This window comes from Phyllobates terribilis, unplaced genomic scaffold, assembly GCF_046119375.1.
Source record: "Phyllobates terribilis strain yellow unplaced genomic scaffold, ASM4611937v1 Scaffold_34__1_contigs__length_13252353, whole genome shotgun sequence".
Classification (NCBI taxonomy): domain Eukaryota; kingdom Metazoa; phylum Chordata; class Amphibia; order Anura; family Dendrobatidae; genus Phyllobates; species Phyllobates terribilis.
Genome location: NW_027362794.1, coordinates 2,766,547 through 2,784,190, shown reverse-complemented (window position 1 = coordinate 2,784,190; position 17,644 = coordinate 2,766,547). Strand labels below are relative to the sequence as shown.

Here is a 17,644-nt window from a genome sequence, read left to right as displayed (position 1 = left end):
GAGTCCATCCCAAAATCCGACAAACAAGCCAAATGAACAAAAAGCATTGAATTCAATTCTTTCTGATTTTAGAAACTGCATTAAAGAAGGGGAGCACCGGTCCTGGAGATACTGCAATACCAGGTCAATGCGTGGAGTGGACAGAGCAAGCTCTTTTTCCATCTCCCTGTTCTAAAAATCCATTTAATATATGGTCCCCAGATAGGGGACGTATCAGATATTAAACTGATAAGAACAGATACTACACTTGATCTTAGCCAAAAGGCCGAGAAGCGATAACCAGAATTGGTTTCCGACTACGGTGCCACCCAAGGATTCTGAAAAGTCCATTTGTGGAGATGGCCACCTGGACTCCCGTTAAGAAGACATGCTGTCAACCTCTAGATCCCTCACATGCCTGCACTTTTCGGCTTGCTGCTGCTGCAATCCACGCGTTTTAGATCTGCATAACTCCACCTCTTTTAGCACAGTACCCTCAACCCCCGGCTGTTCCCACCCGCCTCAACACCGTTGGAAGGGAGGAGAACCAATTAAGGCGGGGGGGGGGGTGGAACGAGCAGCTGTCTACCCTTAGCAGGAGGGTTGCTGATTAATTACCTCTCCTGCTGCTGCTGCTGCTGGCTGGCTGTCCAGCAGCAGACTGAAGGTGGCTGCTGCTGTGCGCAGGTATATAAAGGCTCAGAGCCTATTATGACACGCGCAGCCAGCGTTCCATTGCCACATTCCGTCTACTGCAGGCGGGATACTTGGATGGCTGAATGTCACTGAGAAGCTCACAGAGACCGCCATAAGCAACAGTTTAAAAGAATGCCACAGACTAATCAACCAAACTTTTTGGGTTGGTTTCTCTTTTATAGTCTGCAGGCATTAAATGAAAGAAGTCAGTGTTCCAGCAGAGGGAGACAACGTTTCAGAAAAGGCATTGTAGCAAACCAAAAAAGAAATTTTAAGCGCAGCAGAGTAACCAGCTCACATACCTGTTAGCTCAGGTGAGTTTAAAAGGCTGCTGTTGATAACAAGGGCATTTGCTAAATAGATGGTGTGTGTGCAACAATATACTGAAAGGTCAATTATATTGTGCAGCTTATCTCACCACCTGTAGTTATTTAGGTGAAAGCTCCAAAATGCTTGCCTAATATGTCTGTTTATCCAAAAGGAAGTATAGAGGGAGAGCTAGATAGATAGCATTGCATTACATTACATGGCAATGCAATGCACAGTTGCTGAAGTTGAACCAAAATGAGCTTGTCATCTGGCTTCTGCAACTTTTAACATGAAAAATCCAATGAGGAGAAGAAAAGCAAAGCCAAAGAGTCCATCCCAAAATCCGACAAACAAGCCAAATGAACAAACAGCATTGAATTCAATTCTTTCTGATTTTAGAAACTGCATTAAAGAAGGGGTGCACCGGTCCTGGAGATACTGCAATACCAGGTCAATGCGTGGAGTGGACAGAGCAAGCTCTTTTTCCATCTCCCTGTTCTAAAAATCCATTTAATATATGGTCCCCAGATAGGGGACGTATCAGATATTAAACTGATAAGAACAGATACTACACTTGATCTTAGCCAAAAGGCCGAGAAGCGATAACCAGAATTGGTTTCCGACTACGGTGCCACCCAAAGATTCTGAAAAGTCCATTTGTGGAGATGGCCACCTGGACTCCCGTTAAGAAGACATGCTGTCAACCTCTAGATCCCTCACATGCCTGCACTTTTCGGCTTGCTGCTGCTGCAATCCACGCGTTTTAGATCTGCATAACTCCACCTCTTTTAGCACAGTACCCTCAACCCCCGGCTGTTCCCACCCGCCTCAACACCGTTGGAAGGGAGGAGAACCAATTAAGGCGGGGGGGGGGTGGAACGAGCAGCTGTCTACCCTTAGCAGGAGGGTTGCTGATTAATTACCTCTCCTGCTGCTGCTGCTGCTGCTGGCTGTCCAGCAGCAGACTGAAGGTGGCTGCTGCTGTGCGCAGGTATATAAAGGCTCAGAGCCTATTATGACACGCGCAGCCAGCGTTCCATTGCCACATTCCGTCTACTGCAGGCGGGATACCTGGATGGCTGAATGTCACTGAGAAGCTCACAGAGACCGCCATAAGCAACAGTTTAAAAGAATGCCACAGACTAATCAACCAAACTTTTTGGGTTGGTTTCTCTTTTATAGTCTGCAGGCATTAAATGAAAGAAGTCAGTGTTCCAGCAGAGGGAGACAACGTTTCAGAAAAGGCATTGTAGCAAACCAAAAAAGAAATTTTAAGCGCAGCAGAGTAACCAGCTCACATACCTGTTAGCTCAGGTGAGTTTAAAAGGCTGCTGTTGATAACAAGGGCATTTGCTAAATAGATGGTGTGTGTGCAACAATATACTGAAAGGTCAATTATATTGTGCAGCTTATCTCACCACCTGTAGTTATTTAGGTGAAAGCTCCAAAATGCTTGCCTAATATGTCTGTTTATCCAAAAGGAAGTATAGAGGGAGAGCTAGATAGATAGCATTGCATTACATTACATGGCAATGCAATGCACAGTTGCTGAAGTTGAACCAAAATGAGCTTGTCATCTGGCTTCTGCAACTTTTAACATGAAAAATCCAATGAGGAGAAGAAAAGCAAAGCCAAAGAGTCCATCCCAAAATCCGACAAACAAGCCAAATGAACAAACAGCATTGAATTCAATTCTTTCTGATTTTAGAAACTGCATTAAAGAAGGGGTGCACCGGTCCTGGAGATACTGCAATACCAGGTCAATGCGTGGAGTGGACAGAGCAAGCTCTTTTTCCATCTCCCTGTTCTAAAAATCCATTTAATATATGGTCCCCAGATAGGGGACGTATCAGATATTAAACTGATAAGAACAGATACTACACTTGATCTTAGCCAAAAGGCCGAGAAGCGATAACCAGAATTGGTTTCCGACTACGGTGCCACCCAAAGATTCTGAAAAGTCCATTTGTGGAGATGGCCACCTGGACTCCCGTTAAGAAGACATGCTGTCAACCTCTAGATCCCTCACATGCCTGCACTTTTCGGCTTGCTGCTGCTGCAATCCACGCGTTTTAGATCTGCATAACTCCACCTCTTTTAGCACAGTACCCTCAACCCCCGGCTGTTCCCACCCGCCTCAACACCGTTGGAAGGGAGGAGAACCAATTAAGGCGGGGGGGGGTGGAACGAGCAGCTGTCTACCCTTAGCAGGAGGGTTGCTGATTAATTACCTCTCCTGCTGCTGCTGCTGCTGCTGGCTGTCCAGCAGCAGACTGAAGGTGGCTGCTGCTGTGCGCAGGTATATAAAGGCTCAGAGCCTATTATGACACGCGCAGCCAGCGTTCCATTGCCACATTCCATCTACTGCAGGCGGGATACCTGGATGGCTGAATGTCACTGAGAAGCTCACAGAGACCGCCATAAGCAACAGTTTAAAAGAATGCCACAGACTAATCAACCAAACTTTTTGGGTTGGTTTCTCTTTTATAGTCTGCAGGCATTAAATGAAAGAAGTCAGTGTTCCAGCAGAGGGAGACAACGTTTCAGAAAAGGCATTGTAGCAAACCAAAAAAGAAATTTTAAGCGCAGCAGAGTAACCAGCTCACATACCTGTTAGCTCAGGTGAGTTTAAAAGGCTGCTGTTGATAACAAGGGCATTTGCTAAATAGATGGTGTGTGTGCAACAATATACTGAAAGGTCAATTATATTGTGCAGCTTATCTCACCACCTGTAGTTATTTAGGTGAAAGCTCCAAAATGCTTGCCTAATATGTCTGTTTATCCAAAAGGAAGTATAGAGGGAGAGCTAGATAGATAGCATTGCATTACATTACATGGCAATGCAATGCACAGTTGCTGAAGTTGAACCAAAATGAGCTTGTCATCTGGCTTCTGCAACTTTTAACATGAAAAATCCAATGAGGAGAAGAAAAGCAAAGCCAAAGAGTCCATCCCAAAATCCGACAAACAAGCCAAATGAACAAAAAGCATTGAATTCAATTCTTTCTGATTTTAGAAACTGCATTAAAGAAGGGGTGCACCGGTCCTGGAGATACTGCAATACCAGGTCAATGCGTGGAGTGGACAGAGCAAGCTCTTTTTCCATCTCCCTGTTCTAAAAATCCATTTAATATATGGTCCCCAGATAGGGGACGTATCAGATATTAAACTGATAAGAACAGATACTACACTTGATCTTAGCCAAAAGGCCGAGAAGCGATAACCAGAATTGGTTTCCGACTACGGTGCCACCCAAGGATTCTGAAAAGTCCATTTGTGGAGATGGCCACCTGGACTCCCGTTAAGAAGACATGCTGTCAACCTCTAGATCCCTCACATGCCTGCACTTTTCGGCTTGCTGCTGCTGCAATCCACGCGTTTTAGATCTGCATAACTCCACCTCTTTTAGCACAGTACCCTCAACCCCCGGCTGTTCCCACCCGCCTCAACACCGTTGGAAGGGAGGAGAACCAATTAAGGCGGGGGGGGGGTGGAACGAGCAGCTGTCTACCCTTAGCAGGAGGGTTGCTGATTAATTACCTCTCCTGCTGCTGCTGCTGCTGCTGGCTGTCCAGCAGCAGACTGAAGGTGGCTGCTGCTGTGCGCAGGTATATAAAGGCTCAGAGCCTATTATGACACGCGCAGCCAGCGTTCCATTGCCACATTCCGTCTACTGCAGGCGGGATACCTGGATGGCTGAATGTCACTGAGAAGCTCACAGAGACCGCCATAAGCAACAGTTTAAAAGAATGCCACAGACTAATCAACCAAACTTTTTGGGTTGGTTTCTCTTTTATAGTCTGCAGGCATTAAATGAAAGAAGTCAGTGTTCCAGCAGAGGGAGACAACGTTTCAGAAAAGGCATTGTAGCAAACCAAAAAAGAAATTTTAAGCGCAGCAGAGTAACCAGCTCACATACCTGTTAGCTCAGGTGAGTTTAAAAGGCTGCTGTTGATAACAAGGGCATTTGCTAAATAGATGGTGTGTGTGCAACAATATACTGAAAGGTCAATTATATTGTGCAGCTTATCTCACCACCTGTAGTTATTTAGGTGAAAGCTCCAAAATGCTTGCCTAATATGTCTGTTTATCCAAAAGGAAGTACAGAGGGAGAGCTAGATAGATAGCATTGCATTACATTACATGGCAATGCAATGCACAGTTGCTGAAGTTGAACCAAAATGAGCTTGTCATCTGGCTTCTGCAACTTTTAACATGAAAAATCCAATGAGGAGAAGAAAAGCAAAGCCAAAGAGTCCATCCCAAAATCCGACAAACAAGCCAAATGAACAAAAAGCATTGAATTCAATTCTTTCTGATTTTAGAAACTGCATTAAAGAAGGGGTGCACCGGTCCTGGAGATACTGCAATACCAGGTCAATGCGTGGAGTGGACAGAGCAAGCTCTTTTTCCATCTCCCTGTTCTAAAAATCCATTTAATATATGGTCCCCAGATAGGGGACGTATCAGATATTAAACTGATAAGAACAGATACTACACTTGATCTTAGCCAAAAGGCCGAGAAGCGATAACCAGAATTGGTTTCCGACTACGGTGCCACCCAAGGATTCTGAAAAGTCCATTTGTGGAGATGGCCACCTGGACTCCCGTTAAGAAGACATGCTGTCAACCTCTAGATCCCTCACATGCCTGCACTTTTCGGCTTGCTGCTGCTGCAATCCACGCGTTTTAGATCTGCATAACTCCACCTCTTTTAGCACAGTACCCTCAACCCCCGGCTGTTCCCACCCGCCTCAACACCGTTGGAAGGGAGGAGAACCAATTAAGGCGGGGGGGGGGTGGAACGAGCAGCTGTCCACCCTTAGCAGGAGGGTTGCTGATTAATTACCTCTCCTGCTGCTGCTGCTGCTGCTGGCTGTCCAGCAGCAGACTGAAGGTGGCTGCTGCTGTGCGCAGGTATATAAAGGCTCAGAGCCTATTATGACACGCGCAGCCAGCGTTCCATTGCCACATTCCGTCTACTGCAGGCGGGATACCTGGATGGCTGAATGTCACTGAGAAGCTCACAGAGACCGCCATAAGCAGCAGTTTAAAAGAATGCCACAGACTAATCAACCAAACTTTTTGGGTTGGTTTCTCTTTTATAGTCTGCAGGCATTAAATGAAAGAAGTCAGTGTTCCAGCAGAGGGAGACAACGTTTCAGAAAAGGCATTGTAGCAAACCAAAAAAGAAATTTTAAGCGCAGCAGAGTAACCAGCTCACATACCTGTTAGCTCAGGTGAGTTTAAAAGGCTGCTGTTGATAACAAGGGCATTTGCTAAATAGATGGTGTGTGTGCAACAATATACTGAAAGGTCAATTATATTGTGCAGCTTATCTCACCACCTGTAGTTATTTAGGTGAAAGCTCCAAAATGCTTGCCTAATATGTCTGTTTATCCAAAAGGAAGTATAGAGGGAGAGCTAGATAGATAGCATTGCATTACATTACATGGCAATGCAATGCACAGTTGCTGAAGTTGAACCAAAATGAGCTTGTCATCTGGCTTCTGCAACTTTTAACATGAAAAATCCAATGAGGAGAAGAAAAGCAAAGCCAAAGAGTCCATCCCAAAATCCGACAAACAAGCCAAATGAACAAAAAGCATTGAATTCAATTCTTTCTGATTTTAGAAACTGCATTAAAGAAGGGGAGCACCGGTCCTGGAGATACTGCAATACCAGGTCAATGCGTGGAGTGGACAGAGCAAGCTCTTTTTCCATCTCCCTGTTCTAAAAATCCATTTAATATATGGTCCCCAGATAGGGGACGTATCAGATATTAAACTGATAAGAACAGATACTACACTTGATCTTAGCCAAAAGGCCGAGAAGCGATAACCAGAATTGGTTTCCGACTACGGTGCCACCCAAGTATTCTGAAAAGTCCATTTGTGGAGATGGCCACCTGGACTCCCGTTAAGAAGACATGCTGTCAACCTCTAGATCCCTCACATGCCTGCACTTTTCGGCTTGCTGCTGCTGCAATCCACGCGTTTTAGATCTGCATAACTCCACCTCTTTTAGCACAGTACCCTCAACCCCCGGCTGTTCCCACCCGCCTCAACACCGTTGGAAGGGAGGAGAACCAATTAAGGCGGGGGGGGGGGGTGGAACGAGCAGCTGTCTACCCTTAGCAGGAGGGTTGCTGATTAATTACCTCTCCTGCTGCTGCTGCTGCTGGCTGGCTGTCCAGCAGCAGACTGAAGGTGGCTGCTGCTGTGCGCAGGTATATAAAGGCTCAGAGCCTATTATGACACGCGCAGCCAGCGTTCCATTGCCACATTCCGTCTACTGCAGGCGGGATACCTGGATGGCTGAATGTCACTGAGAAGCTCACAGAGACCGCCATAAGCAACAGTTTAAAAGAATGCCACAGACTAATCAACCAAACTTTTTGGGTTGGTTTCTCTTTTATAGTCTGCAGGCATTAAATGAAAGAAGTCAGTGTTCCAGCAGAGGGAGACAACGTTTCAGAAAAGGCATTGTAGCAAACCAAAAAAGAAATTTTAAGCGCAGCAGAGTAACCAGCTCACATACCTGTTAGCTCAGGTGAGTTTAAAAGGCTGCTGTTGATAACAAGGGCATTTGCTAAATAGATGGTGTGTGTGCAACAATATACTGAAAGGTCAATTATATTGTGCAGCTTATCTCACCACCTGTAGTTATTTAGGTGAAAGCTCCAAAATGCTTGCCTAATATGTCTGTTTATCCAAAAGGAAGTATAGAGGGAGAGCTAGATAGATAGCATTGCATTACATTACATGGCAATGCAATGCACAGTTGCTGAAGTTGAACCAAAATGAGCTTGTCATCTGGCTTCTGCAACTTTTAACATGAAAAATCCAATGAGGAGAAGAAAAGCAAAGCCAAAGAGTCCATCCCAAAATCCGACAAACAAGCCAAATGAACAAAAAGCATTGAATTCAATTCTTTCTGATTTTAGAAACTGCATTAAAGAAGGGGTGCACCGGTCCTGGAGATACTGCAATACCAGGTCAATGCGTGGAGTGGACAGAGCAAGCTCTTTTTCCATCTCCCTGTTCTAAAAATCCATTTAATATATGGTCCCCAGATAGGGGACGTATCAGATATTAAACTGATAAGAACAGATACTACACTTGATCTTAGCCAAAAGGCCGAGAAGCGATAACCAGAATTGGTTTCCGACTACGGTGCCACCCAAGGATTCTGAAAAGTCCATTTGTGGAGATGGCCACCTGGACTCCCGTTAAGAAGACATGCTGTCAACCTCTAGATCCCTCACATGCCTGCACTTTTCGGCTTGCTGCTGCTGCAATCCACGCGTTTTAGATCTGCATAACTCCACCTCTTTTAGCACAGTACCCTCAACCCCCGGCTGTTCCCACCCGCCTCAACACCGTTGGAAGGGAGGAGAACCAATTAAGGCGGGGGGGGGGGTGGAACGAGCAGCTGTCTACCCTTAGCAGGAGGGTTGCTGATTAATTACCTCTCCTGCTGCTGCTGCTGCTGCTGGCTGTCCAGCAGCAGACTGAAGGTGGCTGCTGCTGTGCGCAGGTATATAAAGGCTCAGAGCCTATTATGACACGCGCAGCCAGCGTTCCATTGCCACATTCCGTCTACTGCAGGCGGGATACCTGGATGGCTGAATGTCACTGAGAAGCTCACAGAGACCGCCATAAGCAACAGTTTAAAAGAATGCCACAGACTAATCAACCAAACTTTTTGGGTTGGTTTCTCTTTTATAGTCTGCAGGCATTAAATGAAAGAATCAGTGTTCCAGCAGAGGGAGACAACGTTTCAGAAAAGGCATTGTAGCAAACCAAAAAAGAAATTTTAAGCGCAGCAGAGTAACCAGCTCACATACCTGTTAGCTCAGGTGAGTTTAAAAGGCTGCTGTTGATAACAAGGGCATTTGCTAAATAGATGCTGTGTGTGCAACAATATACTGAAAGGTCAATTATATTGTGCAGCTTATCTCACCACCTGTAGTTATTTAGGTGAAAGCTCCAAAATGCTTTCCTAATATGTCTGTTTATCCAAAAGGAAGTATAGAGGGAGAGCTAGATAGATAGCATTGCATTACATTACATGGCAATGCAATGCACAGTTGCTGAAGTTGAACCAAAATGAGCTTGTCATCTGGCTTCTGCAACTTTTAACATGAAAAATCCAATGAGGAGAAGAAAAGCAAAGCCAAAGAGTCCATCCCAAAATCCGACAAACAAGCCAAATGAACAAAAAGCATTGAATTCAATTCTTTCTGATTTTAGAAACTGCATTAAAGAAGGGGTGCACCGGTCCTGGAGATACTGCAATACCAGGTCAATGCGTGGAGTGGACAGAGCAAGCTCTTTTTCCATCTCCCTGTTCTAAAAATCCATTTAATATATGGTCCCCAGATAGGGGACGTATCAGATATTAAACTGATAAGAACAGATACTACACTTGATCTTAGCCAAAAGGCCGAGAAGCGATAACCAGAATTGGTTTCCGACTACGGTGCCACCCAAGGATTCTGAAAAGTCCATTTGTGGAGATGGCCACCTGGACTCCCGTTAAGAAGACATGCTGTCAACCTCTAGATCCCTCACATGCCTGCACTTTTCGGCTTGCTGCTGCTGCAATCCACGCGTTTTAGATCTGCATAACTCCACCTCTTTTAGCACAGTACTCTCAACCCCCGGCTGTTCCCACCCGCCTCAACACCGTTGGAAGGGAGGAGAACCAATTAAGGCGGGGGGGGGGGTGGAACGAGCAGCTGTCTACCCTTAGCAGGAGGGTTGCTGATTAATTACCTCTCCTGCTGCTGCTGCTGCTGCTGGCTGTCCAGCAGCAGACTGAAGGTGGCTGCTGCTGTGCGCAGGTATATAAAGGCTCAGAGCCTATTATGACACGCGCAGCCAGCGTTCCATTGCCACATTCCGTCTACTGCAGGCGGGATACCTGGATGGCTGAATGTCACTGAGAAGCTCACAGAGACCGCCATAAGCAACAGTTTAAAAGAATGCCACAGACTAATCAACCAAACTTTTTGGGTTGGTTTCTCTTTTATAGTCTGCAGGCATTAAATGAAAGAAGTCAGTGTTCCAGCAGAGGGAGACAACGTTTCAGAAAAGGCATTGTAGCAAACCAAAAAAGAAATTTTAAGCGCAGCAGAGTAACCAGCTCACATACCTGTTAGCTCAGGTGAGTTTAAAAGGCTGCTGTTGATAACAAGGGCATTTGCTAAATAGATGGTGTGTGTGCAACAATATACTGAAAGGTCAATTATATTGTGCAGCTTATCTCACCACCTGTAATTATTTAGGTGAAAGCTCCAAAATGCTTGCCTAATATGTCTGTTTATCCAAAAGGAAGTATAGAGGGAGAGCTAGATAGATAGCATTGCATTACATTACATGGCAATGCAATGCACAGTTGCTGAAGTTGAACCAAAATGAGCTTGTCATCTGGCTTCTGCAACTTTTAACATGAAAAATCCAATGAGGAGAAGAAAAGCAAAGCCAAAGAGTCCATCCCAAAATCCGACAAACAAGCCAAATGAACAAAAAGCATTGAATTCAATTCTTTCTGATTTTAGAAACTGCATTAAAGAAGGGGTGCACCGGTCCTGGAGATACTGCAATACCAGGTCAATGCGTGGAGTGGACAGAGCAAGCTCTTTTTCCATCTCCCTGTTCTAAAAATCCATTTAATATATGGTCCCCAGATAGGGGACGTATCAGATATTAAACTGATAAGAACAGATACTACACTTGATCTTAGCCAAAAGGCCGAGAAGCGATAACCAGAATTGGTTTCCGACTACGGTGCCACCCAAGGATTCTGAAAAGTCCATTTGTGGAGATGGCCACCTGGACTCCCGTTAAGAAGACATGCTGTCAACCTCTAGATCCCTCACATGCCTGCACTTTTCGGCTTGCTGCTGCTGCAATCCACGCGTTTTAGATCTGCATAACTCCACCTCTTTTAGCATAGTACCCTCAACCCCCAGCTGTTCCCACCCGCCTCAACACCGTTGGAGGGGAGGAGAACCAATTAAGGCGGGGGGGGGGGGGTGGAACGAGCAGCTGTCTACCCTTAGCAGGAGGGTTGCTGATTAATTACCTCTCCTGCTGCTGCTGCTGGCTGTCCAGCAGCAGACTGAAGGTGGCTGCTGCTGTGCGCAGGTATATAAAGGCTCAGAGCCTATTATGACACGCGCAGCCAGCGTTCCATTGCCACATTCCGTCTACTGCAGGCGGGATACCTGGATGGCTGAATGTCACTGAGAAGCTCACAGAGACCGCCATAAGCAACAGTTTAAAAGAATGCCACAGACTAATCAACCAAACTTTTTGGGTTGGTTTCTCTTTTATAGTCTGCAGGCATTAAATGAAAGAAGTCAGTGTTCCAGCAGAGGGAGACAACGTTTCAGAAAAGGCATTGTAGCAAACCAAAAAAGAAATTTTAAGCGCAGCAGAGTAACCAGCTCACATACCTGTTAGCTCAGGTGAGTTTAAAAGGCTGCTGTTGATAACAAGGGCATTTGCTAAATAGATGGTGTGTGTGCAACAATATACTGAAAGGTCAATTATATTGTGCAGCTTATCTCACCACCTGTAATTATTTAGGTGAAAGCTCCAAAATGCTTGCCTAATATGTCTGTTTATCCAAAAGGAAGTATAGAGGGAGAGCTAGATAGATAGCATTGCATTACATTACATGGCAATGCAATGCACAGTTGCTGAAGTTGAACCAAAATGAGCTTGTCATCTGGCTTCTGCAACTTTTAACATGAAAAATCCAATGAGGAGAAGAAAAGCAAAGCCAAAGAGTCCATCCCAAAATCCGACAAACAAGCCAAATGAACAAAAAGCATTGAATTCAATTCTTTCTGATTTTAGAAACTGCATTAAAGAAGGGGTGCACCGGTCCTGGAGATACTGCAATACCAGGTCAATGCGTGGAGTGGACAGAGCAAGCTCTTTTTCCATCTCCCTGTTCTAAAAATCCATTTAATATATGGTCCCCAGATAGGGGACGTATCAGATATTAAACTGATAAGAACAGATACTACACTTGATCTTAGCCAAAAGGCCGAGAAGCGATAACCAGAATTGGTTTCCGACTACGGTGCCACCCAAGGATTCTGAAAAGTCCATTTGTGGAGATGGCCACCTGGACTCCCGTTAAGAAGACATGCTGTCAACCTCTAGATCCCTCACATGCCTGCACTTTTCGGCTTGCTGCTGCTGCAATCCACGCGTTTTAGATCTGCATAACTCCACCTCTTTTAGCATAGTACCCTCAACCCCCAGCTGTTCCCACCCGCCTCAACACCGTTGGAGGGGAGGAGAACCAATTAAGGCGGGGGGGGGGGGGTGGAACGAGCAGCTGTCTACCCTTAGCAGGAGGGTTGCTGATTAATTACCTCTCCTGCTGCTGCTGCTGGCTGTCCAGCAGCAGACTGAAGGTGGCTGCTGCTGTGCGCAGGTATATAAAGGCTCAGAGCCTATTATGACACGCGCAGCCAGCGTTCCATTGCCACATTCCGTCTACTGCAGGCAGGATACCTGGATGGCTGAATGTCACTGAGAAGCTCACAGAGACCGCCATAAGCAACAGTTTAAAAGAATGCCACAGACTAATCAACCAAACTTTTTGGGTTGGTTTCTCTTTTATAGTCTGCAGGCATTAAATGAAAGAAGTCAGTGTTCCAGCAGAGGGAGACAACGTTTCAGAAAAGGCATTGTAGCAAACCAAAAAAGAAATTTTAAGCGCAGCAGAGTAACCAGCTCACATACCTGTTAGCTCAGGTGAGTTTAAAAGGCTGCTGTTGATAACAAGGGCATTTGCTAAATAGATGGTGTTTGTGCAACAATATACTGAAAGGTCAATTATATTGTGCAGCTTATCTCACCACCTGTAATTATTTAGGTGAAAGCTCCAAAATGCTTGCCTAATATGTCTGTTTATCCAAAAGGAAGTATAGAGGGAGAGCTAGATAGATAGCATTGCATTACATTACATGGCAATGCAATGCACAGTTGCTGAAGTTGAACCAAAATGAGCTTGTCATCTGGCTTCTGCAACTTTTAACATGAAAAATCCAATGAGGAGAAGAAAAGCAAAGCCAAAGAGTCCATCCCAAAATCCGACAGACAAGCCAAATGAACAAAAAGCATTGAATTCAATTCTTTCTGATTTTAGAAACTGCATTAAAGAAGGGGTGCACCGGTCCTGGAGATACTGCAATACCAGGTCAATGCGTGGAGTGGACAGAGCAAGCTCTTTTTCCATCTCCCTGTTCTAAATATCCATTTAATATATGGTCCCCAGATAGGGGACGTATCAGATATTAAACTGATAAGAACAGATACTACACTTGATCTTAGCCAAAAGGCCGAGAAGCGATAACCAGAATTGGTTTCCGACTACGGTGCCACCCAAGGATTCTGAAAAGTCCATTTGTGGAGATGGCCACCTGGACTCCCGTTAAGAAGACATGCTGTCAACCTCTAGATCCCTCACATGCCTGCACTTTTCGGCTTGCTGCTGCTGCAATCCACGCGTTTTAGATCTGCATAACTCCACCTCTTTTAGCACAGTACCCTCAACCCCCGGCTGTTCCCACCCGCCTCAACACCGTTGGAAGGGAGGAGAACCAATTAAGGCGGGGGGGGGGGGTGGAACGAGCAGCTGTCTACCCTTAGCAGGAGGGTTGCTGATTAATTACCTCTCCTGCTGCTGCTGCTGCTGCTGGCTGTCCAGCAGCAGACTGAAGGTGGCTGCTGCTGTGCGCAGGTATATAAAGGCTCAGAGCCTATTATGACACGCGCAGCCAGCGTTCCATTGCCACATTCCGTCTACTGCAGGCAGGATACCTGGATGGCTGAATGTCACTGAGAAGCTCACAGAGACCGCCATAAGCAACAGTTTAAAAGAATGCCACAGACTAATCAACCAAACTTTTTGGGTTGGTTTCTCTTTTATAGTCTGCAGGCATTAAATGAAAGAAGTCAGTGTTCCAGCAGAGGGAGACAACGTTTCAGAAAAGGCATTGTAGCAAACCAAAAAAGAAATTTTAAGCGCAGCAGAGTAACCAGCTCACATACCTGTTAGCTCAGGTGAGTTTAAAAGGCTGCTGTTGATAACAAGGGCATTTGCTAAATAGATGGTGTGTGTGCAACAATATACTGAAAGGTCAATTATATTGTGCAGCTTATCTCACCACCTGTAGTTATTTAGGTGAAAGCTCCAAAATGCTTGCCTAATATGTCTGTTTATCCAAAAGGAAGTATAGAGGGAGAGCTAGATAGATAGCATTGCATTACATTACATTACATGGCAATGCAATGCACAGTTGCTGAAGTTGAACCAAAATGAGCTTGTCATCTGGCTTCTGCAACTTTTAACATGAAAAATCCAATGAGGAGAAGAAAAGCAAAGCCAAAGAGTCCATCCCAAAATCCGACAAACAAGCCAAATGAACAAAAAGCATTGAATTCAATTCTTTCTGATTTTAGAAACTGCATTAAAGAAGGGGTGCACCGGTCCTGGAGATACTGCAATACCAGGTCAATGCGTGGAGTGGACAGAGCAAGCTCTTTTTCCATCTCCCTGTTCTAAAAATCAATTTAATATATGGTCCCCAGATAGGGGACGTATCAGATATTAAACTGATAAGAACAGATACTACACTTGATCTTAGCCAAAAGGCCGAGAAGCGATAACCAGAATTGGTTTCCGACTACGGTGCCACCCAAGGATTCTGAAAAGTCCATTTGTGGAGATGGCCACCTGGACTCCCGTTAAGAAGACATGCTGTCAACCTCTAGATCCCTCACATGCCTGCACTTTTCGGCTTGCTGCTGCTGCAATCCACGCGTTTTAGATCTGCATAACTCCACCTCTTTTAGCACAGTACCCTCAACCCCCGGCTGTTCCCACCCGCCTCAACACCGTTGGAAGGGAGGAGAACCAATTAAGGCGGGGGGGGGGGTGGAACAAGCAGCTGTCTACCCTTAGCAGGAGGGTTGCTGATTAATTACCTCTCCTGCTGCTGCTGCTGGCTGTCAAGCAGCAGACTGAAGGTGGCTGCTGCTGTGCGCAGGTATATAAAGGCTCAGAGCCTATTATGACACGCGCAGCCAGCGTTCCATTGCCACATTCCGTCTACTGCAGGCGGGATACCTGGATGGCTGAATGTCACTGAGAAGCTCACAGAGACCGCCATAAGCAACAGTTTAAAAGAATGCCACAGACTAATCAACCAAACTTTTTGGGTTGGTTTCTCTTTTATAGTCTGCAGGCATTAAATGAAAGAAGTCAGTGTTCCAGCAGAGGGAGACAACGTTTCAGAAAAGGCATTGTAGCAAACCAAAAAAGAAATTTTAAGCGCAGCAGAGTAACCAGCTCACATACCTGTTAGCTCAGGTGAGTTTAAAAGGCTGCTGTTGATAACAAGGGCATTTGCTAAATAGATGGTGTGTGTGCAACAATATACTGAAAGGTCAATTATATTGTGCAGCTTATCTCACCACCTGTAGTTATTTAGGTGAAAGCTCCAAAATGCTTGCCTAATATGTCTGTTTATCCAAAAGGAAGTATAGAGGGAGAGCTAGATAGATAGCATTGCATTACATTACATGGCAATGCAATGCACAGTTGCTGAAGTTGAACCAAAATGAGCTTGTCATCTGGCTTCTGCAACTTTTAACATGAAAAATCCAATGAGGAGAAGAAAAGCAAAGCCAAAGAGTCCATCCCAAAATCCGACAAACAAGCCAAATGAACAAAAAGCATTGAATTCAATTCTTTCTAATTTTAGAAACTGCATTAAAGAAGGGGTGCACCGGTCCTGGAGATACTGCAATACCAGGTCAATGCGTGGAGTGGACAGAGCAAGCTCTTTTTCCATCTCCCTGTTCTAAAAATCCATTTAATATATGGTCCCCAGATAGGGGACGTATCAGATATTAAACTGATAAGAACAGATACTACACTTGATCTTAGCCAAAAGGCCGAGAAGCGATAACCAGAATTGGTTTCCGACTACGGTGCCACCCAAGGATTCTGAAAAGTCCATTTGTGGAGATGGCCACCTGGACTCCCGTTAAGAAGACATGCTGTCAACCTCTAGATCCCTCACATGCCTGCACTTTTCGGCTTGCTGCTGCTGCAATCCACGCGTTTTAGATCTGCATAACTCCACCTCTTTTAGCACAGTACCCTCAACCCCCGGCTGTTCCCACCCGCCTCAACACCGTTGGAAGGGAGGAGAACCAATTAAGGCGGGGGGGGGGGAGGGTGGAACGAGCAGCTGTCTACCCTTAGCAGGAGGGTTGCTGATTAATTACCTCTCCTGCTGCTGCTGCTGCTGCTGGCTGTCCAGCAGCAGACTGAAGGTGGCTGCTGCTGTGCGCAGGTATATAAAGGCTCAGAGCCTATTATGACACGCGCAGCCAGCGTTCCATTGCCACATTCCGTCTACTGCAGGCGGGATACCTGGATGGCTGAATGTCACTGAGAAGCTCACAGAGACCGCCATAAGCAACAGTTTAAAAGAATGCCACAGACTAATCAACCAAACTTTTTGGGTTGGTTTCTCTTTTATAGTCTGCAGGCATTAAATGAAAGAAGTCAGTGTTCCAGCAGAGGGAGACAACGTTTCAGAAAAGGCATTGTAGCAAACCAAAAAAGAAATTTTAAGTGCAGCAGAGTAACCAGCTCACATACCTGTTAGCTCAGGTGAGTTTAAAAGGCTGCTGTTGATAACAAGGGCATTTGCTAAATAGATGGTGTGTGTGCAACAATATACTGAAAGGTCAATTATATTGTGCAGCTTATCTCACCACCTGTAGTTATTTAGGTGAAAGCTCCAAAATGCTTGCCTAATATGTCTGTTTATCCAAAAGGAAGTATAGAGGGAGAGCTAGATAGATAGCATTGCATTACATTACATGGCAATGCAATGCACAGTTGCTGAAGTTGAACCAAAATGAGCTTGTCATCTGGCTTCTGCAACTTTTAACATGAAAAATCCAATGAGGAGAAGAAAAGCAAAGCCAAAGAGTCCATCCCAAAATCCGACAAACAAGCCAAATGAACAAAAAGCATTGAATTCAATTCTTTCTGATTTTAGAAACTGCATTAAAGAAGGGGTGCACCGGTCCTGGAGATACTGCAATACCAGGTCAATGCGTGGAGTGGACAGAGCAAGCTCTTTTTCCATCTCCCTGTTCTAAAAATCCATTTAATATATGGTCCCCAGATAGGGGACGTATCAGATATTAAACTGATAAGAACAGATACTACACTTGATCTTAGCCAAAAGGCCGAGAAGCGATAACCAGAATTGGTTTCCGACTACGGTGCCACCCAAGGATTCTGAAAAGTCCATTTGTGGAGATGACCACCTGGACTCCCGTTAAGAAGACATGCTGTCAACCTCTAGATCCCTCACATGCCTGCACTTTTCGGCTTGCTGCTGCTGCAATCCACGCGTTTTAGATCTGCATAACTCCACCTCTTTTAGCACAGTACCCTCAACCCCCGGCTGTTCCCACCCGCCTCAACACCGTTGGAAGGGAGGAGAACCAATTAAGGCGGGGGGGGGGGGGGTGGAACGAGCAGCTGTCTACCCTTAGCAGGAGGGTTGCTGATTAATTACCTCTCCTGCTGCTGCTGCTGC

At 45.4% G+C, this 17,644-nt stretch overlaps 14 non-coding genes across 14 annotated transcripts; all 14 read right to left on the bottom strand.

The window, feature by feature from the left end:
• Positions 1-86: 86 nt before the first annotated feature.
• Positions 87-277, bottom strand: LOC141181559 (U2 spliceosomal RNA). The gene has a single exon (XR_012257124.1). It is a non-coding gene; the product is annotated as a U2 spliceosomal RNA (small nuclear RNA).
• Positions 278-1,397: 1,120 nt separating this feature from the next.
• On the bottom strand, positions 1,398-1,588 carry LOC141181790 (U2 spliceosomal RNA). The gene has a single exon (XR_012257334.1). It is a non-coding gene; the product is annotated as a U2 spliceosomal RNA (small nuclear RNA).
• Positions 1,589-2,706: 1,118 nt separating this feature from the next.
• On the bottom strand, positions 2,707-2,897 carry LOC141181778 (U2 spliceosomal RNA). Its single transcript, XR_012257323.1, has one exon. It is a non-coding gene; the product is annotated as a U2 spliceosomal RNA (small nuclear RNA).
• A 1,117-nt stretch (positions 2,898-4,014) lies between these two features.
• LOC141181766 (U2 spliceosomal RNA) lies at positions 4,015-4,205 on the bottom strand. The gene has a single exon (XR_012257312.1). It is a non-coding gene; the product is annotated as a U2 spliceosomal RNA (small nuclear RNA).
• A 1,118-nt stretch (positions 4,206-5,323) lies between these two features.
• On the bottom strand, positions 5,324-5,514 carry LOC141181754 (U2 spliceosomal RNA). The gene has a single exon (XR_012257301.1). It is a non-coding gene; the product is annotated as a U2 spliceosomal RNA (small nuclear RNA).
• A 1,118-nt stretch (positions 5,515-6,632) lies between these two features.
• On the bottom strand, positions 6,633-6,823 carry LOC141181557 (U2 spliceosomal RNA). The gene has a single exon (XR_012257122.1). It is a non-coding gene; the product is annotated as a U2 spliceosomal RNA (small nuclear RNA).
• Positions 6,824-7,944: 1,121 nt separating this feature from the next.
• Positions 7,945-8,135, bottom strand: LOC141181742 (U2 spliceosomal RNA). Its single transcript, XR_012257290.1, has one exon. It is a non-coding gene; the product is annotated as a U2 spliceosomal RNA (small nuclear RNA).
• A 1,118-nt stretch (positions 8,136-9,253) lies between these two features.
• LOC141181730 (U2 spliceosomal RNA) lies at positions 9,254-9,444 on the bottom strand. The gene has a single exon (XR_012257279.1). It is a non-coding gene; the product is annotated as a U2 spliceosomal RNA (small nuclear RNA).
• Positions 9,445-10,563: 1,119 nt separating this feature from the next.
• On the bottom strand, positions 10,564-10,754 carry LOC141181717 (U2 spliceosomal RNA). Its single transcript, XR_012257268.1, has one exon. It is a non-coding gene; the product is annotated as a U2 spliceosomal RNA (small nuclear RNA).
• Positions 10,755-11,869: 1,115 nt separating this feature from the next.
• LOC141181705 (U2 spliceosomal RNA) lies at positions 11,870-12,060 on the bottom strand. Its single transcript, XR_012257257.1, has one exon. It is a non-coding gene; the product is annotated as a U2 spliceosomal RNA (small nuclear RNA).
• Positions 12,061-13,175: 1,115 nt separating this feature from the next.
• On the bottom strand, positions 13,176-13,366 carry LOC141181636 (U2 spliceosomal RNA). Its single transcript, XR_012257194.1, has one exon. It is a non-coding gene; the product is annotated as a U2 spliceosomal RNA (small nuclear RNA).
• Positions 13,367-14,491: 1,125 nt separating this feature from the next.
• Positions 14,492-14,682, bottom strand: LOC141180707 (U2 spliceosomal RNA). The gene has a single exon (XR_012256351.1). It is a non-coding gene; the product is annotated as a U2 spliceosomal RNA (small nuclear RNA).
• A 1,113-nt stretch (positions 14,683-15,795) lies between these two features.
• LOC141181693 (U2 spliceosomal RNA) lies at positions 15,796-15,986 on the bottom strand. The gene has a single exon (XR_012257246.1). It is a non-coding gene; the product is annotated as a U2 spliceosomal RNA (small nuclear RNA).
• Positions 15,987-17,109: 1,123 nt separating this feature from the next.
• LOC141181680 (U2 spliceosomal RNA) lies at positions 17,110-17,300 on the bottom strand. The gene has a single exon (XR_012257234.1). It is a non-coding gene; the product is annotated as a U2 spliceosomal RNA (small nuclear RNA).
• Positions 17,301-17,644: the final 344 nt, after the last annotated feature.